Genomic DNA, 15,399 nt, shown 5'->3' on the forward strand with positions numbered 1-15,399 from the left:
ATTTTTTTTTTTTTTTTTAAATAAATTCCCCTCTACAAGCAAACTGTACAAAATACAACGGACCGTGCCAATATTTTTTTATAGCCTGTATAAACGACTTAGTCGGAATGTTTTATATCGAACTTTCCTTCGACAAAAAAAAAAAAATAAAAAAAAGAAACGTGGGAGAGAAGAAATAGAGAGAGAAAGAAAAAGAGAGAAAGAAAAAGAATGAGGGAAAAAAAAAAAGAAAAATTTACAGGCAATAGGTAGATATAGGTAGGTAACATTCGGAAAGAGGGTAAAGCACAGCAATTCGAAACAGACCGAGTGTGGTAAAAACTTTTAATTACCCGTTTTAATTGCTGCCGCCTGAATGTCCCGCATGGTAATTAAACCGCGTTAGAAAACGTCCAATGTCGAATTTTAATTATACAATCTTTCAATATTATTTTACGCCTGTTATCGTATTTACAAAAAACAAATAAATAAATAAATAAATAAATAAATAAATAAATAAGCATACAAGTCAATCGATGTTCTCTCTTTCTCTCTTTCACGAATATTTCTGTTAATACAAAATTTGATTTAAGAAAAGAAAGAAGAGGAAAAGAATTTCTTTCTTTTTAAAGGGGGAAAAAAAAAAGAAAAGAAAAAAAATCACGCGAACAATTTTAGAAAGAATTTTTTTAGAAGAAGTTTCGAGGATGAAACGAAAAGTAAAAATTTTCTTTCTCTTCTTCTTCGTTTCTTTTTTTTTTTTTAATTTTTTTGAGAAGATAAAGAAAAAAATATTGTTCGTGGACGAATAAGTTTTCCTCTTTTCATCGATGATCGTCATTTTCGTCGTACGGTTTATTTTCGAGGACAGGTTAAACCGCAGACAATCGATGAGGTAAAACGAACGGGCGATGCTTACCGAATGGGCGCGCGTAATCTTAGGATTTGAAGCCGCAAACGCTTGCGGTTACCGAACCGAAACGAGCCGTGAATACAAATGCGTTTTCGACTCCCAAACGCGTTGAGAGTATAGTGTTTACGAACTCTTGCTATATAGATCCTTCTAAACTTTGATAAGTACTGATAAACGTCGTCTTCGTTGCTTTTAATCTTTCTACCATTTTTTTCTTTATTATTTAATTTTCATATATATTATTTATTACAAAAATAAAAAGAAACAAATATATAAGCATATATGTATGTGTATTAAAAAGAGAGAGAGAGAAATAAAAATAAAGAGAGAGTGAAATTGAATGATAGTTCTATAATAGAAATAAAATAAAGAAAAGAAAAGGAGAAAAGAAAATAATATAAAAAAAAAGAAAGGAAAAAGCTTCGAGTCTTGCGACACACAAGTTGCATACTAACAACGATACCTCACACACGTCAAAGAGAGAGACATAGTTCGATCATGTTGATTCTATGCTCGTTGGTATGGCTAATGGGAAAACCACAAGGATATGCATAAGTCATATACCTTGCTTGTATTCCATGTGATTTTTGCATTCCCTTTTCTTTACCCTCTCTCTCTCTCTCTTTCTATCTCTCTTTTCTTTTTTTCTTTTCTTTCCTTTCTCTCTTTCGATGCAACGTGTATCATACTAACGATCAAGGGCGTGTACTAGGATTTCAACGATCATTCATGAATATAATTTCAATATTATGCGGCCAATGAATAATACTTTCGATATAAATCGATCGACTCAACTTCTCTTATTCGAAATAATCTAAATTAGATATTGATACTATTTAAACGTTAAAAAAACAAACTCTCCGATGTATCGGATTAAAAATAAATATTAATTAATATTCCTCTTTATAAATAGGATAGATATCGATAGAATAATATTCCCTTGGTTGTATTAGAAATCAAAGTAATGACGATAATTAAAGATTTAATTAGACGTTAAGCACTACGTGATAAATATCACGGACATAACGCTGCTCGTCGACAACAATAAACGTTTTAACGAAGAGCTGAGAATGACAATAGCGTTAACAGGAGAAAATAACGTGTATATATGTGTGTACACACACACACACACACACACACACACACACACACATGTACACATATATGCACAAATACACATATACGACGATCTCTAGCGCCATTATTATCTTTCCTTGGAACGAGTTTGCATCGCTCGTCGTATTTTCGTTGTCGTTACCAAACTATAACTATTTCACGGTTCGAGTTGCAAGAACAGTCGGTCTTCTCATAAACGATTATACTCGGCTCAAGAGCTACCTGGACGCGGTATCGTACGAATACATGAGCCGTAACGAGAAGCTGTCGGAAACATTGTCAATATACTACCAACAAGTATGTACGTATACACGTTTAAATGTATATGTAAGTTTTCTTGCATCATCTTAGAAATATATTTTCTTCCTTTGATAATCGCGATTACACGGATTAATTTCACGGTTTTTTTTTTTTTTTCTTTTCTCTCTTTTTTTTTTTTTTTTTGAATTAATATTTTATTTATACTTGTTACCAACATGCGTATATATGTACGTCATGTAATGAGAACTTGACGGAAACATTATTAATATATTACCAACGTGTATGTACGTACGTACGTATGTATAAAACTGTGTATGTTTTCTTGCATCATCTTAGAAATATATTTTCTTCCTTTGATAATCACGATTACACGGGTTAATTTCACGGTTTTTTCTGTCTCTTTTTTTTTTTGAATTATTTTATTTATACTTGGTACCAACATACGTATATATGTACATATTCGTAATATAAATCAACGATAATAATCATGTGAGATCGTAATTACACGTGAGAGAGTATAATAAAATATAATTCATGTTTATTTCATTCAATTTGGATATGTGTGTGTATAAAAAGAAAGAAAGAAAAGGAGAAATAATAATACGAGTTAAACGACAATAATTCTGTCGTGATAAGAATAATGATAAATTTTTGATTAAAAAAAAAAAAAAAAAAAAAAAAAATATATATAAAATAATACATACAAAACAATATCGTTGCCGTAAGCGAACTATAATTTTATCCTAGATATAATAATGACAATAATAATCGTAATTACTTCTTACTTAACAAAAGTTATCCCAATTTTTTGATGTAACAACTATGATAATTAAATTCTCGTGATAAAAAAGAAATTTTTTTAGCGACCCATATTAATCGATCCTTTGATGATACGATATGAAAAAATGATTAAAAAAAAAAAAAAAGAAAAGAAAAGAAAAGAAAAAAGAAAAAAAAAATCGTAGAAACGTGTTACAATTAATCGTACAAGTTTTTCACGTAAAATCGTCGTAAGGTTCCTTATAGTCCCATGACACTCCCACCGGAATCGAAATATTTCGATGAGGGTGAATGTGTTCCCTCATGGATGCATGGTATCCACAACCCCTCGTGTCATAAACTCGTGTGGCTTTCCGAGGTCTATTCGATCGCAACGGTGACAGTTCAATTTCCTCGACAAAATATCGACACCAATTTCAACTTCTCTAGAAAACGTCTTCGGGATTAGATGTAATCCCTTTTAAACAAGTGTTAGCTATTAAACTTCATCTTTTTTTTCTCCTTTTGTTTGTTTGTTTTTGTCTTGTCTTTTTTCACGATCATTAAATCGAATTAAGATTATATTTTAGACGTGTAATTTTCGAACGTGTCGTTCATACGATGTCTATAATTTATATATACATATATATAAAAGAGAAAGAGAAAGAAATATATTTTGTTTATCGATAGTGCGTTAAAGTCATTCACATTTTAATTTTATTGCAATTATATTTAATAAGACTTATTCGATTTAATTTTCTATTTTTCATTCTATTTTTTTTTTTTTTGATTTTATATACAAGCATATATACATGGTAGGTATAAAAATTTTTATATAAAAATTAAATAAGCAAAGTTAAGGTTAGTAAAGTAAAAAAAAAAAAAAAAAAAAACGAGAACATAATAAAATAAAATTCGAACGAACGAATGAACGAACGTGTTATTCATGAACGTGTAATATCGTAAGACGTGACGTCAATCACGAAAAGACTTTGAAGAAAAGTCAGATTTCTTTACTCGTTATTTTATTCCTCTCACGTAGAAGCGGTTTTTAGTTCTTTCCCTTCGCAGTCGTACGCTCCAAGGGATGTACGTGTCGATAATTGTGACGATTTTTACTCGACGTTACCACCCTCTCTCGCTCTCTCGAAAGAAAGAAAGAAAGAAATAGAAAGAGTGAAAGCAGACAGATATAGAAACAGAAAGAAAAAAAAGAGAAAGAGAGAAGGAAAGAAAGACCGACGACTTTTCTTGACAAGAAATATTTTTTGCGATGCACGTAGAGTACCTTAACAATTATATTTCTTTTCTTTCTTTCTTTCTTTTTTTCTTTTCTTTTTTTTTTTTTAAAGCCTATTACTCTTTTCGAGGGTAGAAAAAAGAAAAAAATGAAATAACGATCTGACGACTTCTCTCGTTCTTTTTCATATTAAAATATTTTTCATGTCAAAGGTAACTTTTCTTCAATCTTCGCGTTTTACAAATATTACGATAAAAGAAATAAAAAAGAAAAGATTAGATCGTAGTTCTAATACGAGTATTTCGTTCGACGAAATGCAACGTTTTTCCAAAGAATCATTATTCTTATTATAGCTAGAGAACAAAGATGGATAAAAAGTAGAAATAAAAAGAAATATTCTACGATATAGAGCAACTTTTATCATTGCCCTTAGAAATTTTCAAGCGAGCCCAATTATCGTACCACTGTGTTTGCAAGTACGTGCTTCAAATATCAAACCCAAAAGAGTTTGAAAAGGTTGAAAAAGTTTTTCGGAAAGAACGAACGAGAAATTCATGACCGCGACGTTTCAATAAAATCTTGCAGAGCTTCAACCAACGTTGCAATTAAATAATTTCTTGTACGATGCAAATTGTTTGTTAAGAAACAATTATTCTAATAAGAGATAATCAACGAAATGTATATTTCCTCCGACGACTTTTTTTTTTTCGAAATCGAACTTTTTTTATTAATATTAAAAAGATCGGAAAGAAAATAAATGCAACGAGAGAAAGAGAGAGAGAGAGAGAGAGAGAGAGAGAGAGAAAAAGAACAAACAAAAAAGTAAATTTCAATCTCAGAAATACACTCAACTCGAACGTATCTTTTGTTTTTTTACAATTAAAATAAAAAATGCGAAATAAATTAACCTCGTTTCCCTTTCTCTGTCTCTCTCTCTTTTTTTTAACAAGTTTTTACGAAAAAAGATATTGTACCGTACATTAAGTAAATATTAAAAAAGAAACATAATAATACAAACAAAGAAAAAAATAATTATTAATAAAAGGCATTATGCAACATGATTACGAAAAATAATTAGCAAGTAACTTCAGAGCGTGTAACTCTGAATAACCAAAGAACTTTAATTATTATTATTGTTATTATTATTTTTTCTTTTATTAATTAATTAATAACACCAGCAAAGAAGTACATTTCACTGACAAATTCAAAATGACCTGAACCGTTTTTATATTTAATCCGCAACATTTTCATTTATTTTTTTCATTTCCTTTTTAATTTTTTCTTTTGAAATTCTCGACGTCGTTCGCGACACCGTATCGTAGACGATTTTTTAACGTAAAGTTAAATTTTCCAAAGGATCTTTTTTCTCCTTCCTCTTTCTTTTAAATTGTTCCATTGTTATATATTTTGAATAAGAGATAATCTTTCGCACGCGGATACTATGAAAACAGACAGCATAGATCCTTCAGCATGATCGAGTACCCTTTATACATCGTGGGAGCAAAATCATCGATCAGACACCGTAAAGAATACTTTTCGGATGATTTTGGATGACGATGTTTACCCTTCAAACTCTCTCCTAATCTCGATAATGCTAGGGATCTTTTTCTTTTTTACCTCTTCTTTTTTATTTTTTTCTGTGCGATCAATTCTCAGGCAAAAGAGATTCTGTTCAACAACAACGAGAAAAAAAAACAAAAAAAAAAAAAAACAAAAAGATCGATAATTCACGAAGTTACAAAGAATGAAATTATTCACGAAATTATTACGAGACACCCGGTGTATTATAATGTTTTTGACAAGATCTAAAATGATTTGACCATAATTACAAACGATCATGAGTGAATAATTTCAACATTAATGCAATCACTTTCATGGGAATATTCAAGCATGCCTTTGGTACGTATGCATGTACTTATTTTAGGTCATATGTGAATATATATGAGTATATAACAAGTAGGCATGTACTAGGAATCGTCGTTGAATATTCATTGATTAGACTAAGATGAGAGAAGGTAGGTTAACGTGTATAACTGCTGAGTATATTACACTCGAAGGAAACCTCGTGATCGTTCTCCGTGAACGTATGAGATAACAACCAGCTGTTCGGATCTATGCTAAAAATATATAGGGTGTGTAATAAAGTACCGACTAAGCTTCGACGATCTTATCAAAACAAAAGTACGTACGTAGGTGTAAAGGATCTTAATAAATTTATATATATATATATATATATATATATATATATAAAAATTAGAATTAAAAAATGTAATAAAGTTTTAATGAAAAAAAAAAAAGAAAAAAAGTAAAGTCATTAATTTATAAGCCACCCTCCCGATTCAACAGATACAAAACGTGACTCGAATCGTTCGATCTAAAAATTCGACGTAAAAATTCTTTCCTAACCATTCGTCTCTTTTTTTTATTCTCTCTCTCTCTCTCTCTCTCTCTCTCTTTCATTTTTTCTTCTTTTCTTTCCTCAACGAAATTCTTCGGATTATATAGGTGGGAAGATTAATCGATCTCGTCGAAAAACGTGGAAAATAATAAATAATAGTCGATCGGGATGGGTAAACGCGTTCCTAGTGGTATTCTATCGACTTCAGTCTCTCGATGATTGATGGCATGCCATCGACGTTATAACGCACCAGATATGGTAAACATATCAATTTTAGCTGTTTGATCACGTAAACGTATGTATTTTACACGTACATATGCATTGCTTTTATTTTTTCATTTTTTCTCTCTTTCTCTCTCTTTTTTTTTTTTTTAAAATCGACGAACATGTTTCTACGAACTTTTCATGAACATGTAAATATATGTGAAAGGTTTTTTATGGTCTTTAAAAAATAATGTAAAATAATATATATATATTAGTTAACAACGTTTCCGTTCATGTTTGCGTTTGCGTTTCGTTGAAAAATAAGATTGTGATATAAATTTCAATGTTTCTCCTAAATCGTCGATTGTAATAAACAATAACAATAACAATAAAACAAGAAAAAGAAGAAGAAGAAATAGAGTCGAATAGATTTCCCATAGCGTGATTCTCAACTCCTTGAAGAAATAAAGAAAGACGCGAGCCGTCGATTTTTCACATCGTCGATCCATTTCAATCTGGTCTCTTGAGAGGAGCCATCCATAAAAAATGGCCACTTTCACGGCCTCCATGCGATTCCACTTTGGCAGGGAATCAAAAGGTTTCAAAAGAAATCGAATAGAAAAAAGAGAGAGTGATAGAGAGAAAAGAAAAGAAAAGAAAAGAAAAGAAAAGAAAAGAAAAGAAAAGAAAAGAAAGAAAAGAAAGAAAAAGAAACCACGACGAGATCCGAAGAAGAAAATATATTTTCGAAAAAAATAAATAAATAAATAAACAAATAAATAAAAATTAATAAAATAAGTATCTTTCGATCGATATACATTATACAATACATATATATATATATATATATATATATATATATATATATATATAATTTCTTGTTTATCCATGAGAAATATTTTCTAACGCGTACTGACATAAAATCGAAGGCATATCGGGATTTCGAGTATCGATGCATTTTCGAACGAAAGTTATATATAACCATTACGTATAGAGACGAATGTCTGTATTCGTACGTTGTCACTCGTATTGCGAATAAATCCAATGTTGGAAATAAAGGAAAGAAAATGAAATATTCTATATGGCTGTGCCATATGATACATTGATATCCTGTTGTAGAATGATGTTCTGCTGGTATGATAGGAATTACTAATAAATCAAACAACATTAAGTTAAAAGTCATTTCGCATCACTTCACATTTCCAACGAGAAAAAGAAAAAAGAGAAAAGAAAAACATGAAAAAAAAAAAAAAAGATAAGTGCATAAGTGCATTAAGCAGAATGAGAAACGTCAGTTCGTATGATGCATTTTATCCGATGACATTCAAATTATTATTATTATTATTATTATTATTATTATTATTATTATTATTATTATTATTATTATTTCAACGATATTGCTAAAGAAACAAGAAACAAACAATCTTTCCATTTTTAAAAATAACATAACACCTGCTCTTATAATAATTTATATCTAAACTCTAGCGAAGGTCCCAATTAATAAAGTACATTAAAAATCTGAATCTTAAAAGAATGTAAAATAAATTTTCGTCATTCTTAACCGTATTAATTTCAACTCAGCGATCGTAAATGAAAAAGAATAAAGTTAAATCAAATGAAATAAAAATAAAATAAAAAGGAACGGACGTATCATAAATGATAATGGTTAATAAAATCGTTCGGTATCCCTACGGCGTTTTATAGTAATCCCTCCTTTCTCATCGACGAAAACAATAACAAAGAGATATCTATATCTGTATATACATCCACCCACCCACGTACACCCACACACACACACGTATACACATATCGATGAATACAAAAGTGGTTAATATACCAAAGAGAAATAATATAGTATTCGTTTGTGTAGGCCTGCTTGTAGTACATTAATTGAAACGCGTTCTACCGGAAAAGCGTTTGGCGACTGGTTGTCAGCCTGTTTGGTTGACTGTGCTCTTCGAGACCCTCTCTAATGGATTACACCAGACTCTCCGTTAGTTTACAGATTTAACCATCCACCGTGTTTCCGCTATCCACGGATAATGCAATTTACCCTTGGGCACAGGCGATACCTTACTTACTCACATTGGGTCTCACCAAGATTCAACCCCCCACTTCTCGTATATTCTCTGTCTTTCTATATATACAAAGAGAGAGAGAGAGAGAGAGAAAGAGAGAGATTTAGAGGTAAAGCTTCTGTTCATATCCCTTGTCCTACCCCATGTATGTTATATCTCCAAGTTGACAAACCGATACAGAGAAAGTAATATATAACTTTGGACGACGTCCTAAACTACTAAAACTTTATTACCAACTGGCTATTGTTCTTTATATATTAATTAGAAAGGATCTTTCGTGTGTAGAATAAATCAAGTTAATGGATTATATAACCTGAATAGCGTAACCTATATATATATATATATATATGTGTGTGTGTGTGTGTGTGTGTTTTATATCAGATCCGAAAATTGCATTTTTCTCTTTATCATCTATCGAAAATATCGCTTTCTTAATATTGCAATTTATTATAATGATATATTATTATATACTTAACGTTGAATCCGTTTTAAATATAATTACTGAACGATTTTCAGGAATTAATCAATTTCGTGAATCAACCAATCGACCGACCGGATAAATTTCACAAGAAATTCCAACTATTTATATTTCTCTCGGAAATATTCCTATGAATTTATTTCAATTATTTATTCAAATTATTTATTCGAATAATAACCGTGGATATATATATATATATAAACGATGACCCAGTCAGTTTTTGTATGCATCATCGAAGATCTAGAACACACGTGGTTTTGTAGGTACGTTGAGTTTCCTTCGTGTCTATCAGCCCTCTTCCCTCTCACCCTCCTGACACAATCCCAGAGAATAAGATATTCGTTTAGATATTCGCGTGATTTACTCGAACTTGGATTTTGGTGGTTAGACACTTCGGACAAGCGCGTTACAGTGGACTATTTCCTTTAATCAAGAAGCCGACAGTTGTGACTTGGCCATGTACACGAACACAAATGGATCACGTATACGTATATACGTACTTACACACACACATACACACACATATGCATATATATATATATATATATATATATATTGTGGGGCCCCACCGGGTTACTCTGACAATAGAGTTAATTAGCCACATTTGCATAGAAGGCAAACACGCTCGCCTCCAACGAGCCAATCTCTCCTATAACGTTTGCCCACGTCCCTCTAAACAGGCTATATTCTCTATCTCTATCTCTCTCTGTCTCTCTTTCACTCTCTCTTTCTCTATCTATCTCTCTCACTCTCATTGTGTCACATCAGTAGAAGTTACGTTCCCAGTTTCGTGCTTTTCAACGAGTAACATCGAAATTGAGAGATACGAGAAACCTTTAGCTACGAGAAAATATACTGCTACGGCAGAGGGTGAGTTTCCTCTTAAAAAGTTTCTTCGCGAAGAGAGCAGAGAGAGAGCAGAAAGAGAGAGAAAGAGAAAGAGAGAGAGAGAGAGAGAGAGAAAGAGATGGAAAGATTTATGGTATCGCGATAAACCGTTTCTCAGTCGTTTCGTAGACGGCGAAGAATAAACTCATTTGAGGTGTCTGCCAGATTTCACGTAGCCTATTTCAAATTTACTGACACTAGATTAAAATTTTTTTCTTTTTCTTTAAGATATCGATATAATTAAATTCCAATAAATCAACTTCTTTTGGATTCACTATTACGATTGGAAAATATTATTTCGCGAACACGTGTGTACGCATGTATTTACGTAAATCATTATATAGAGCATATTTCTATTCTTAAAATAAAATTCGAACTAATTTCGAACGACCCTCAACCCCATAAGGAAAGATAAAAAAAAAAAAAAAACAGCGAGAACAAAAATGAATTCGAGATTATCACCGTGAATCGATCTCGATCTATCTTCTATCAAAGTTCTAATAAATTTTCGAGCGAATATATCCGAATTAAATAGCGAATCGAATCGAATCGAATTTTACTTTGAAAACAACTTGAAAATATCACGCGTATGCACGCCCACGTAGAGACACGCACATAATACACGCACGCGATATATTTATATTTAATAAAAAAAGTCCCCTTACATAAACACGCACATACACACGCGCGTACATTTTTCTCTATTTTAACATCACAGTGACATTTTATTAGCATATTCCGTGATTTCGATGATAGAACACAGCAGCCGGTGCAATGGCAAAATAACGTTTCGCGACGAAACTCCAGCAATGCAGTTGCCAGATCTACGGCTGAAGCTCTGGGTAAAATAATACACGTTTGTGTGTTGTGTGAATGCAATGTGCATACATATGCACCAATATATGCTTGCATGGACCTATGCAATAATATAAACTCGATGGATAGGGTTAAAGAAAACGAACGGTGATACAGGGTTGCAAGTGGACTAGCGATAGCTTGGTACGAGTTAGATAGTATAGTAATGAAACGGGGGGGGGGTGAAATAGAGGAGGAGGGGTGAAACAGGGTGGATCGAAATAGAAGTGGTAGTGGTAGGAAGAAGGGAGATACGATGGGGAAAGTGGGGGGTGGGAATTCTGCACTCGATATTTTCCCAGCTTGGAATTCACGAAGGCAATTTGGCTCGCACTACCCTACGGTCATTTTCCGAATTAATTTTCCAGAAAATAAACGACCGTACGTACGTCGTCTACCGGCTGGCTTCTACCCTCCCCCACCCACCCGTCCACCCTCTCTCTCCTACGTTTACTAGTTAACATCGTTTAAATTCGTCAAAAAAAATTTCCTTCGAAACGATTTTCATCGGAAAAACGAACGTTTTTGTTCTAAGGAAAACCTTTTCCTTTTTCTTTTTGTCTTTTTCTGTTGTTATTCTTTTCTTTTTTGAATGATTGTTAGCGAATCATAAAATCGATACGAACTTGATGTCATTATTATTATCGTCGTTGTCGGCGTATTTGTTCAATTAGTTTTGATTACTCATTTTAATTTTAATTCTTTTTTTTCTTCTTTTCTCTCTCTCTCTCTCTCTCTCTCTCTTTTTTACAAAGATTATTATTATAACGATTAATTTATTCGGCATCTTTTCGAACGTTGCCGATATTCATGAAATATCCGCGTGGTTAATTTTAGAGAATAAAAAACCCGTACCCCCCGTTTCTTCGGAGATTAATTAGCAATTCATATAAGAAAAATTTGTATTTGCAAATAGGACGGTGGTTAGATCTGACAAAGGATTATATATAGTGTAAAGAATCCTCCCTTTTAATTAAATACGAGAAGAAACGTATGTGTGTGTGTCTGTGTACATCCCATTGAAATAATGAAAACAATGTAAATTATATGTCACGCAAATCTATATAAAAACATGAATAAAAACAATATATAATAATTATAATAATAACATAATTAAAAAATAAAAAAGTAAATAAAAAAAAGAAATAAAATAAATTAATAAATTGTTCTTGAAGCCAGGTACGTGTCGTCGGTTTTCTAAGGTTCCCCCGGGGTCGAAAATGTCTCTGCCTCTTTCTAAAGTTCGTACAAACGAAATTTACTTCGTCCGAGATAAACCCGTGGAACCTTTTCCATCCCACCCTCTTTAACGTTAATTAAACCCTTCTCTATACTCACGTACCATTCTACAATTCCTTCTCTCTCTCTCTTTCTCTGTTACTCCCACACACGAACAACGATCCTCGTTTCGAGGATATTTAGCACGATTTAGCTATTATCGTATACCCTGTGACGATTAATTACACTGGAAACGTGTCAACCATGGTCACTATTGCTTCTATAAAATAGAAGATACCGTACCATTTTCGTTAGGATTAATGATGAAATTCTAAATCAGTTTGGAACAAAAAGAAAAAAAAAGAAACAAAGAAAGAAAGAGAGAGAGAGAGAGAGAGAGAAAAAACAATAAAAACGAGAATTTTAGTTCAATATACACATTTATATATTACTACTATTAAATATATATATGTTCTATAATACGTCATATTAATATACCATAATAACCATAACATTAAATTGATTATTACCGTAAGAACAACAACAATAAAAAAAAGAAGAAATAGCACAATAAAATTAATATTTTCGAATAAGATATATAAAAGAAGTTTAATCGTAATGCAATCTTAAACATCGATCGAAATTTAATCATTCATAAGATAAATATCAATAAGACGTTCGATAGAACATACGCTGCTTTTTATTTTATCCTCGAAGTTAGACGATTCGATGAAAGTAAAAGTTAATAAAAGTAAAAAAAAAAGAAAAAAAGAAAAAAAAAGAAAGAAAGAAAAAAAGAAAAAGAAAACAAACAGAGAAACAAGTTCGTAGCTTTTGGGGAAAGCGACCATTTTAGAAAAGCGAATTGTCTCTTAGTTATAAATAGACGAAGATAGTTTACCGCGGTCGAAGAGAAACAGAACGAGGCGACTGCTCAACGCATAAGTGCAAAGTTTAAACGCAATATTCTCTTCGCTCGAGCTCGTTCTCTCTAATAAAGCTTTTCTCCTTCTTCTTCTCCTTCTTCTTATTCTCCGTAAAGTCACCGTGAAAGTTAGTTCACCCTCTCGCACTTTCTCTCACATACGTGCACAAACGCACATAGATACACACAGATACACATATCAGACACATACGTTTACATACGCGCACAAAACACAGATATACAAATGGACGTGTGTGTGTGTGTGTATTACACAAAGACAGAGAAACCTTTTTGCAAACCTTCTCACGAAGAGACAACTTAAGAAGACGCGTACTTAAACTTTCGGTAAACTTTTCATTAAATGAATTTTACGTAATACTTGTTTGAAAATAAAACTTTTTTTTTCTCCTTTCACGAATCGTCCAAATGGATCGATCCTTACTCTTTCGTAAGGTTTAGAAACTTGAAAGAATTTCTAATTTTTCGAACGAAACGAAAATTCTACTCGACGTTTTCTTGTTAGACGATTTTCTTTTTCAATTTTCTTTCATTTGTCGTTGTGATATTTGTTAATATTGAATTATTGGAATAATATAAGGGAGAATAGATGTGAAACGACATGATAATGATACGTGTATGTTAAAGGTGACAAATAAATTGTTTAGGTTTTTTGATTGTTCTATATAATTTCGGATACTTTTTGAGCATCGTGAAAAGCAATGAGGCCGGACTATTGAAGTTCTCAGCGGCCAAGCGTATTATTTTATCTATGATAGTAATAATTTAATAAATAAATAAAAAAGAAAAAGAAAAAATACGCACATCCATATATATATATATATATATATATATATATATATATATATACACAAGGATAAAAAAATATTGCGTATTCTTGGAGCAGCAAATATCTTTCATTTTATCTGTGATAGTAATAATCTCACAAAAAAGATATATATATATATATATATATATATATATATATATATATTTAGATATATAGAGACAAAAAAAAAATGGTTCATATCTTTGCAACAGAAAAGATTTTTCCTCTTGTATATCTTTTTCTTACTTTCTCTCTTTTTTTACTTTCAAAGAACGAACGACGAACGACCAGGATAAAGTTTATTCTCTTATACCAATACGTTATCTAAATGCTAATGCGAAAAAGTTTCGCGGTCGTGTTAGCGAGTTCATAGAAGGTTGAGCGAGGTGGGAAGAGTAAGAGTGGGGGTTGAAAGGCTACGGGAAGGGGAAGGGAGAGAAGGAGGTGTTGGAAAACGCACCTGATCCGTTCAAATCCATGGCGGGAAGAAGCACAGAGGGTGTTCCGTGATATTATTTCACACGAGTTCTTTGTTTCCTCGGTAGGAAGAAGAAAAGAAAAGAAAAGAAAAGAAAAGAAAAGAAAAAAGAAAGTACGAATTTATTAAACACCGACGAAGCTGAGAAAACTGCAACGAAAGACTACCGAGACTCCTCTTTCTTTCTTTTTCTTCTTCTTCTTCTTCTTCTTCTTTTCTTTTTTATTTTTTTATTTATTTATTTATTTTTTTTTTTAAGAGGAAAGAAACGAGGAAGACGCAGCAAGTTAAAGTTTAATTTAGTTACAAGTAAAAGTTCAATCGCGCGCCGATTAAAAGAAGGTGTGGATGGTGTAAAAAAATTTCTTAACTAATACACATGAAAGATTAGACGAACGTTTTTTTTTTTTTTTAAGGAAAGAGAAGAAAAAAGACGAATGGGGGAGGAAAAGAGAAAAGAGGAAATAAAAACGAGCGAGTAGAAATCTACGATCAGATTCGAACATTATACGCTTCGTGTAAAAGATATATCAAAACAAAACAAAAAAAAAAAAGAAGGAAAGAAAAATCGAATTATTTTAGTATTCCAAGAATATCGGTAGTCACGTGCGTAGAAACGTGGATTTATATATATGGTGGAGAAAAAGAAAAGAAAAGCAAAAAAAGAGAAAGAGAGAGAGAGAAGAAATAAAATTTCTTGACAGAATACTTACTACCGTGCTTTGTAAAAATTTAAGAAATGATATATATGTATGTGAAACAAAAAAAATTTTTTTTTTTTTT

General features: G+C 31.7%; 1 protein-coding gene across 23 annotated transcripts in view; it reads right to left on the reverse strand.

The window, feature by feature from the left end:
• LOC127068170 (stress-activated protein kinase JNK) overlaps nt 1-15,399 on the reverse strand; it is a 165,965-nt gene that overhangs the window by 85,773 nt on the left and 64,793 nt on the right. The window lies entirely within an intron of this gene.

The sequence above is a fragment of the Vespula vulgaris genome, chromosome 12, assembly GCF_905475345.1.
Source record: "Vespula vulgaris chromosome 12, iyVesVulg1.1, whole genome shotgun sequence".
NCBI lineage: Eukaryota > Metazoa > Arthropoda > Insecta > Hymenoptera > Vespidae > Vespula > Vespula vulgaris.